The sequence below is a fragment of the Equus quagga genome, chromosome 18 (genome assembly GCF_021613505.1).
Source record: "Equus quagga isolate Etosha38 chromosome 18, UCLA_HA_Equagga_1.0, whole genome shotgun sequence".
In the NCBI taxonomy this organism is placed as follows: Eukaryota; Metazoa; Chordata; class Mammalia; order Perissodactyla; family Equidae; genus Equus; species Equus quagga.
Genome location: NC_060284.1, coordinates 42520392 through 42529660, shown reverse-complemented (window position 1 = coordinate 42529660; position 9269 = coordinate 42520392).

The window sequence follows — 9269 nt, the reverse complement described above, 5'->3', positions numbered from 1 at the left end:
TTCTTATGGGAAATGATTCCAAAGTCTCTTTAGTTACTGCGTCCAGTTCAAAGGCCAGGGTTTTTGGGTGATGCACAGTCCTTGCCATCAGGTCCAGATATGACCCAGCCCATGGCCTGATAACCTATAAACCAAAAGGCAAATTATTTTCACCTTCCCCAATAAAAACTCCCTTTGGAAAAAGAAAAGAATGGGAAACATTGCAATGATCCTATCCTGTTGGCTATGAACTGCAAAGATTCCCTCCTTGCTGGGAGTGTGAGTTCCTTAGTTAGTTCACCTGCCAGCCCCTAGTTCTGCTCTCTCAGGGGAATTCTCTTGTCCATTTTAGAGAGGAAGTATAGCCTGGTGGTTAATCAGTATGTCTAGAGCCATAATGTATTAGTTCGATCTTGGCTCTTATGTGACCTTGGGTAGATTACCTACCTTCTTCATGCTTCAGTTTCCTTGTTTGGTAAATGTGAGGATTAAATGAGTTAATTAATATACTTAAAACACTTAGAAGAGTGCCTGGCACATGGTATGCATCCCACCCCCTGCTTTCTTGAAAGCTTCTCTTGTCCGTTTCCTTCGTGAGCACATCTGGAGAGGACTGGAGAGGACGTGCCTCTAGCAGCTTATTTCTTGTTGGTGCAGTTCTGGAGATAGGGATTTGTTTTAGGATTTGAATAATCAGACTTTCCAGTCTAAGCTAGAGAGGTCTCTGGAGATACAAATCTCCCCAAAGCATAGTAGGCATAGCAAGGCTTTTAGTCAATTTGCATCTAGTTCATTCCAATTGTGAGTAACCACAGCCAAAGATCTTGTCTGGATATAGTTTTAACCCTGGAAATTCTGGCCTTTCATTTCTCGGCTGTTGTGCTCTACCTGCATTTCTCCACCCCTTAACTTAAAGGTGACTACAGGTTACTGAAGAAATACGTTTAAGTGGGAGTAGTCAACATATTTGATCTGATTTCCGCTCCTGGCTGTGCTCCCATTGTCTGGCCAAGAACTTTTTTGGGAGATTCTTGACAAAGATTTGAGGCCACAGTCTGATCTCCTGCTAAAACTGCTCTTTAGAACGACCTCTTATAGCGTTTCAGTTTTGGGTGTAAAAACATTGATTTTTAAAAACTCTGTGAGATCCCAAATTATGGGTCTCTTGGTCAGCTTAAATGGTATGTTAACAGCTTCCGATTTTATCTCCCTCTCACACCATCCAACTCCCGAAACTTTTCTGCGGTGCCCTCTGGAATTCTCAGCAAAATGCCTGATAGCCTTCACCTCTTCTTTTGCTGCTCCCCTCGTCTTCCAGCTTTAGTGGAAACCTGGTTCTTTCCTGGCAGTAGCATTTCCTCTTAGTGATGGCTGTTTTTTCTTCAGCAGCCCTGGGCCTGGAAAGAGTATTCCTCTTGTTCCTCATGCCTCTTTCAGAGCATTCTTGCTCTGTATTTTCTAAAACTTTCCAGATTTACATCTCATATTATCAGGTTATATCAGTTACTACTGCCCTTTATGGTTGTCATCAACTGATCCCTGGTGTCATATTGCAGTTTTAGCTCCTGGCTCATTGTCACTCTCTTCCATTCTGCTTCAATATTAATTAATTCTTGCCACTCTCATGTAGACATTCCTTCAAAAAATCATTATATGGATGGTTATTTCAGAATTTTGGCCTCCCAGTTCCTTGAATTCCTCTCCTCCAATGAGTTTGTCTTCCACCTTGCCTCAACCACTTACTTCTAAGATTGTGCCTAATGGTGTCCTTCTACTAATTGCAACTCCTCCACAACCTTAGAGTCACTCTAAGCGATCCACTCTCTAACTACCATCTTCTATCTTTCTAGATCATTCTCTCTAATACCTTAACTCAAGATTCTTTGACTCCACCAAGATCCATTGATCCAACTACCTTTTCACTCTCCCTTAACGCACTAGATGCCTTCACTCACTCCTTATTCAGCTTAAATTCAATGGTCAATCATTGCAATCATTCCCTGCAGATACCTTGACTCTCTTGCACCTTCTTGCTTCAGCTACTCTTTGGCAAAAGCTTAACCCTGACTAAATTCAATTTCGCCAACTCCACACCTGTATTCGTGCTGCTGAATGTGCTGGAGAAAAGCACAGAACCTCACTGACTGATCTTACTTTTAATTATGACCCTGGACCTCAAGTGCAACCTTATGGTGCCAAGAAATCTATCATATGCCAATATACCATGGTCCAATTGTTCTATCACACTTGTTGATGACTACTGTATACCACTTCTGTCTTCAAATCTCCCACATCTGTGCTCCAATCCTCACTCTTAGCTGATGATTTTGATTCCTACTTCATTGCAAAAGTTTGAGGCAGTCATAAGACGACTTCTACAGACTCGCATACCACACCTGCCTGTACGCTCTGCCTTCTTGCCAATTACTAGAGGTGAACTATAGTAACAAGCACGAGTACCAACAGTAAAGCCAGTTTCTCAATGTGTGCACCAAACCCCATGTGGTCCCCAATGCTCAAGGCTATCACTCCAACAATTCTCCCCTCTTTCTCCCACATCAGTCACTTTTTCTTTATTGGATCATTTCATCAGCATATAATCTATTGTTATTTTCTCCATTCATTAAACAAATCTAGCTTCCCTGGGCTCCAATGCCTTTGCTAACTACTGCTTCATTTACTTGCTTCTTTTTGAAGCAAAACTTCTTATAAGAGTTTTCTATATTAGCTATCTCTATCATTTTTTCTTATTCTCCCTTATTTTGCTCCAATCTAACTTTTGCTCCCATCAGTATATCAGAACTACTCTTGTCAAGGTCACTGGTGATGCTCAAGCTGTTAATGTGATGGTCAAGTCTCAGTTCCGATCCTACTTATCAGTGGCATTGATACACTCCATCGCTTTGTCCTCCTTGACCCACTTTCTTTACTAGGCTCTCAGGCTTTGTTTCTGCCTGATTGGTCATTCCTTCACAGGCTGCTCTGCTGGTTTCTCCTCTTCTTCCTGACCTCTTAATGTTGGGAAGCTGCAAGGCTCTGTCACTGGGTATTTCTTCTTCTCTGTTTACATTCATACTCTTGGTGTCGTCATCTGAGCACATTGCTTTAAACAGCATCCGAAGTGTTGTCAAGAGAAAATAACCCCAAAACACAAAAGAACATCTGTAGTATGCTATCGTTCACGTAAGAAAGGAGGGAACATTTGAAAATACACGTGTCTGCTCATTTGTGCACACAGGTATACAGAAAGGATAAACAAGAAACTAATAAGATTGGTTTCCTATAAGAGTTGACCGGGAATAGGGTAGAAAGAATGGGAGATTGGGAACAGGGTGCAAGGGATGAGGGGGGGATTGACACTTATCTGAGTATACATTTTTGTATAGTTCTGACTTTCAGAACCATGATCAGTTTCACATGACCCAAAAATAAATAGAATCAATGATATCGTGGTGGTGGGGCGACTCAAAACTGCAATGCAAAAGGTAACAAATGAACTTAACTATGTTAAAAAAATACAACAACAACATAACCACATTGAAGGGGTTGGGGAAAAAAAGAACTAACTTTAGTAATTTTGGAAAATGTGATTTTGCCTATATATTGAAAAGCTAAAGTCAAAGGGAACCAGGCACAAACTGTACTCTAGTTAGCAAATGTGTTTTTTACAAGTATATACATTAGCAATTCTGAAATTACTTTATGTGTATTCCAGAATTGAACAAATAAGTAAATATACTGTGGATAATAACAGCCAGGTTTCTCACTGTCAGAGAAATAAGTTACAAATAGGGAAAGGGGAAGGGCTGAATGAACCATGTCGTGTTGGAATCAGAGGTGTCATGCGAAATGATGGTTTTAAAAATATATACAGATAGGTCAATATAGAATTTTATATAGAAAGAAGTGTATATATAAACATGTTTCCTAGCTTTCACTACTGAGAGGGCCTAGAAGTAATGATATCTAAGTGGTAGGAAATACATCCAGTGCCCAGATCTTGATTTCTAAATTCTATTCTCCAATTAAAGGAATCAGGGACCCTTGAAGAAATAGCTAATTTTTGGATTGGAGCAGGGAAAGTACAAGAAAAGACTGGAGCATCTTATGGTTCCAGAAAGTAAGGAAGTACTCAAAAAATGATGAGGCCATGTCAGAGGGACATAACAGCCACCTTGAAGGAGTTCCCAATGGCCAACATTGGGACAATTTGAGCAACAGAATAATGATAATAATGGATTATAACCCACAGAGTAATTATCATGAGTCCATACTGCTATCCATGAATAACTGAATAAACAAACAAATAAGAAGGGACAGCTCTTCCTTATAATAGAATGTCAGTTAGCAAATGTAGAACAAACAGTGGAAATAGAAAATCCCTATTTGACAAATACCACACAAAAATAATCGTTGGAGACAAGAAAAATCAACGGATGCTAAAATTATTGGATGAAAATATGATGAGAAATAGAATATTTGCATAGTCTCAAAGTATTTCACCACAAGATAATGTTAATTACAGAGGGAAAAATAGTAACTTCACAGTGGGAGAAACATGGCAGCCACTATATGAACCAAGAGACCAAAGTTAACATCACCGGAAGTGCGATGTTAACATTATGTAACTCCTAATATGATGCACAATTTCAGTTCTGTGTCATTCTTTCCAAAAATACATCATAAGAAAATATCTGACAAGCCCAAAATGAAAAACATTCTACAAAATGACTGGCCATACCCTTCAAATGTGTTCAGGCCATGAAAACCAAGAACTGCCCATGTTGGAGGAGACTAAGGAGATATGACGACCAAGTGCAATGTGGGATTCTGGATTGGATTCTGGACCAGAACAAGCATTTCCTCCAAAACTTGTGTTGAACAAGTTCTTGCCACCCCCATGGCTCCTGCACTGGCCTGAGACACCAGTACCTCTCACCCATGTTACTAAAATACCGTCTTGGCTTCTTTGCTTTCATCCTTGTCCCCTTCCGTTTCTTCTCAATCCAGCAGCCAAACTTAAGCCTCATCATGTTTCTCCTTTGCAGTGGCTCCTGATGTCACTCACAGGAAAGACAAAGCCTTTACAACGGCCTACAAGACCCTCCACGTTCGGGCCTCCTGGACCTCCAGAAGAGGCTCTCTCAGCTCTCCGTTATAACGGGGCTGCAGCTCTGCCCTCTCCTGTTGTTCCTTGAACACCCCGGTGCACTCCTGCCTCAGGACCTTTGCACGAACTGTTCTCTTGGTCTGGAACACTTTTCTCCCACATATCCCCACAGCTCATTCCCTCAATTCTCAGTCTTTTATCAAATGTCACACTTCCACAAGCCCTACACTGATCACCCTGTTGAACACTGCTAACTGCATACTCCCTCCTGCTACCCTCTTGATGTTCCTTACTCTGCCTTATTTTTAATTTATTCCATAGCAAGTATTACTTTGAAAAATATTAGAGGGTCTTGTACTTTTGGGAAACTTACTCTTTCTAAATCTAACACTATGTGAATTGTTTATAGATTCTTCAGAAAATGTTGAGTGTTTAGCTGAGGTGCACATGAGATAAGCTGCCTCTGTGTCACATCTGCCAGTGTCTCTCATAACCTCTATCTTCTAATAATACCTGGTGAACGTCCTCCCCCAAACTCTTTGTAATTATTGTGATATGAACAACTGTTGCCATGACAGTGTTCTTCTAGGCTCTGTGATCACTTCCTACAGAGATGTGGCACATCAGACACAATTTACTTAGGTCTGAAAGAACTGGCATTTGTCAAGAAACAATGTCATTGCCATGTCTCCTAATAGACCCAGTACCTTGAGGAGAAGGGGCTTGTGCAACCTTTGATGAATCGGGGACAGATGCCTGGGTATAGCTGCTCCCTCTTCCCTCTCTGGGTGGAAGGCACTGTGTGGACTGTGGGTGATATTTCAGGAACCAGGCTCCTACAAGGCTTTAAACACTAGTGAGAGAGATAGACATGTACTCAAATGATGGATCTGAGCAAACTCAGAGGCTGCTCTATACTGTACGGACATTATTTCATCTTATTCTGAGGAAACAGACTCAGAGAGCTTATGTACTGATAGCTTGCTGCAAAAAGACTTTGTAAATGCAGTAAGAGAGCCTGGAGTGTTAAGGGACTGACAAGAAGCCAGAGACACAGATGTGTGGTGGGAGAAGTCTTGGGAACTGCTGGCAAGGTGGTGGCTCGGCTTATTTGACATGGGTGGGAATGGGGGCAGGATGCAGGCTCAAATAGGCATGACTAATGAACAGGCACAAGTTGTCTCTGTCTCGGAAAGTGAGCTATGGAGAAGATGTTATGAGCTTTTGTCCTTTCTAATTTGAATTTTGAAGAATCACATAAAACGTTCCTTTCAATGTTTTTAAAACCTGTTTTTGTAAATTAGGAACACTGCCACCAGGAGGCAGCAAAACACACAGTTACTTTTTTTTTTAACATAAGCAGGAAGAAAAGGAGAAAAGTATGAGAAAAGCAATAGAATATCTTTCTACACAAAATTAAATCATATATGAATCTCTTTGCCATTATTGTTAAAGTTATGCTTTCATGCATATCGAAGCAGAGAGCTTGAGCACAGCAGGTCTAGTGGAGGACACTGTGGTTAGACGGAGGTTGAGTTTACACAAACCACTCTTGAAATCCCAGCTCTGCCTTTTATTAACTATGTGGTCATGGGGAAGATAAAATAACTTCATAGGGTTGTCACAGTGGTTAAATGACATGTATGTCTGTCTTCAAAGTCAGTGTTCAATAAGTGAAATTATGATTGTAAGTACATCCTCTGTAGCTCTTAAGCTTCCCTTTAAGAATTTATTTCTATAGGGACCAGCCTGTGGCCGATTGGTTAAGTTCGTGCGTTCTGCTTTGTCCGCCCAGGGTGTCACCGTTTTGGATCCTGGGCACGGACATGGCACTGCCCATCAGGTCATGTTGAGGCGGCATCCCATATGGCACAACCAGAGGCACTCATAGCTAGAATGTACAACTATGTACCAGCGGGGGCTTTGGGGAGAAGAAGAAAAAAGAAAAATAAAAGATTGGCAACAAATGTTAGTGCAGGTGCCAATCTAAAAAAAAAAAAAAGAGGGAGAGAATTTATTTCCATAAAGAAATATTATATCATATATATGATATTGGAAACTTTTTGGGTTTGTGCATAGCTCAAAGTTTTCAAAGGTAGATTCATGACAAACTTTCAGTACCTTCTCTCATGCCAGCTACAACTTTACTTAGGGAATCATTTTGGTAACTGGCCCTTTTAACTTAATGCTTCTAAAAGCCTACAATCTACAAAACTAGTATAAATGGCATATAGCAGGTATTAAGTCTGTCAGTAGCTGGATTTAAAAAACTTTAATGGCTCCTTACTGCTTACAGAATAAAGTCAATATTGCTTAGCAGGGCATAAAGGGTCTGCCTTAGAATCTGGTCAAGCCTGTATAGACACCCAGTATGGTAGTCCAGTAGTTCTCTCCCTGGTACTCCAGGGTGTTGTAATCAGTCATGAGGCATGTCATAAATAATTTGATAGAATAATAGTTAAAATACTGAAGGTACTGAATCCGTACTGCTTTAATATAGTAGTGTATACTCAAGAGTTTTCCTATTTAGCATTTCAGTCTCCTCCATTTCAAATGGTTTCTTGAGTAGAAAATAATTTGCAGAGCTACAGTTAGCAAGATGAGAACCATGCAGATCTGGGGAAGGTCCCTTGGATGTGTCTTGGCTGGTGAGGAACCACGCTGAGAATTGCTCTTCTGGCCACGTTCGTCACAATGTTCTCTGAATTCATCACACAACTTCATTCCTTTGTGCCACTACTGAAGCTTTTTTTCTGCCTCAGATGGCTTTTCTACTTCCCTTATTCCTCATCCAACATTCTGCAAGATCCTTACTCAAATGTTACCTCTTCTGTGAAGCCTCTTCCGTCTCCCCAGGAGCTACCCCTCCTTCTCTCTGCTTGCTTTATGAACACTGTTATTCATACACACATTTGAATGCCTAGAGTGACCACATCACCTCATAATTTTGATATGTGTTAGTCATTCCAGCAGTAATGCAGACATTTGCATTCAAGGACCGTTTCTTAATAATCTTTGAGCTCAGTACAGAGCTCAGTACAGAGGTGAGCACAGAGGAGGCATTCAATAAACGTTGGCTAATTCATGAACTAAGAAATTGAAAATAAAGAGCAGAGTGTCATAGATTGTGAGAACCATATATGAAAGGCTATAGATGAGACTGATCAGAGGAAGAGGGAGGAAAAGAAGAAGAAGAAGGAAAGAGTAGACCTCAAATCCCTAAAAGCACATGCCCTCTAGAGTTGAAGAGCAAATTGTTCCATTATTCTGACAGCACTCAAGTTGCCAGCACCCATTTCCCGGTAGACATGGGCACCAGGATTCTCCGTCCTCAGCGCATTTTACATTTCTTATCACATCCTAATCCTCAGATTCCATCAGCAAAGATGTTAATTGCTTTTTAAATTGACTACAGAGTGGATATTAGAGTCCTTATGCTTGCCACTGGAAAAAACAAACAGAAATCATGGACGTGTGTAGGCACAAGCTGGTACAAAGGTGGGAAAGCTCATGTGCCTAGAGATGAAGTGTTTAGGGAGATCAGGGTGTGAGAGACATCCAATCTCCCGCTGCGTGTCCCAACCCTTGCGTCTGCCACTGTGTCCTGTATGTTAGTGCAGTTGAAAATCAGCACTATGAAGATCCTGGTCTTGGGTCTTGTTTTATCTACACCTCTCAGAGTGTGTGGAAGGTGTGTATTGGGGTTCAGCTCCATCGTGAATTCCAGCCTAAAGGGAGCATGAGTAGTGAGGGAAGAGCAAAGGCCTTCCTCTGCAGGTCCCTTGGAAAGGCAGTCAGGTTGTCTCTTGGTACTATGACGTGAACACCAACTGGGGGCCAAGACTTGACCTGGAAGGTATGTGTGTGTGTGTGTGTGTGTGTGTGTGTGTAAGGGTGGGTTGAGTGTTTTGTTGGCTGAGAAGGAAGGATGCACAACCTCTGCCCCAAGTTTATGGGAGGGACTGGGAAGAAATAGATATTTATTCTCTGTAAACAATATATAAACACAAAACCCAGAACATATGGTGTAGTGTGTTTCCAGGCTGGGAATGCTGGAGTGACTGCAGTGGTGAGAACTTGCCAGAATCTGGGAGGATTTCCTGTAAGAGGCTCTTCTTGAGTAGAGTAGAGAATAAGTTTGAAAACTCAGGTCATATCATTGAAGGGATTGCCTTAAAGG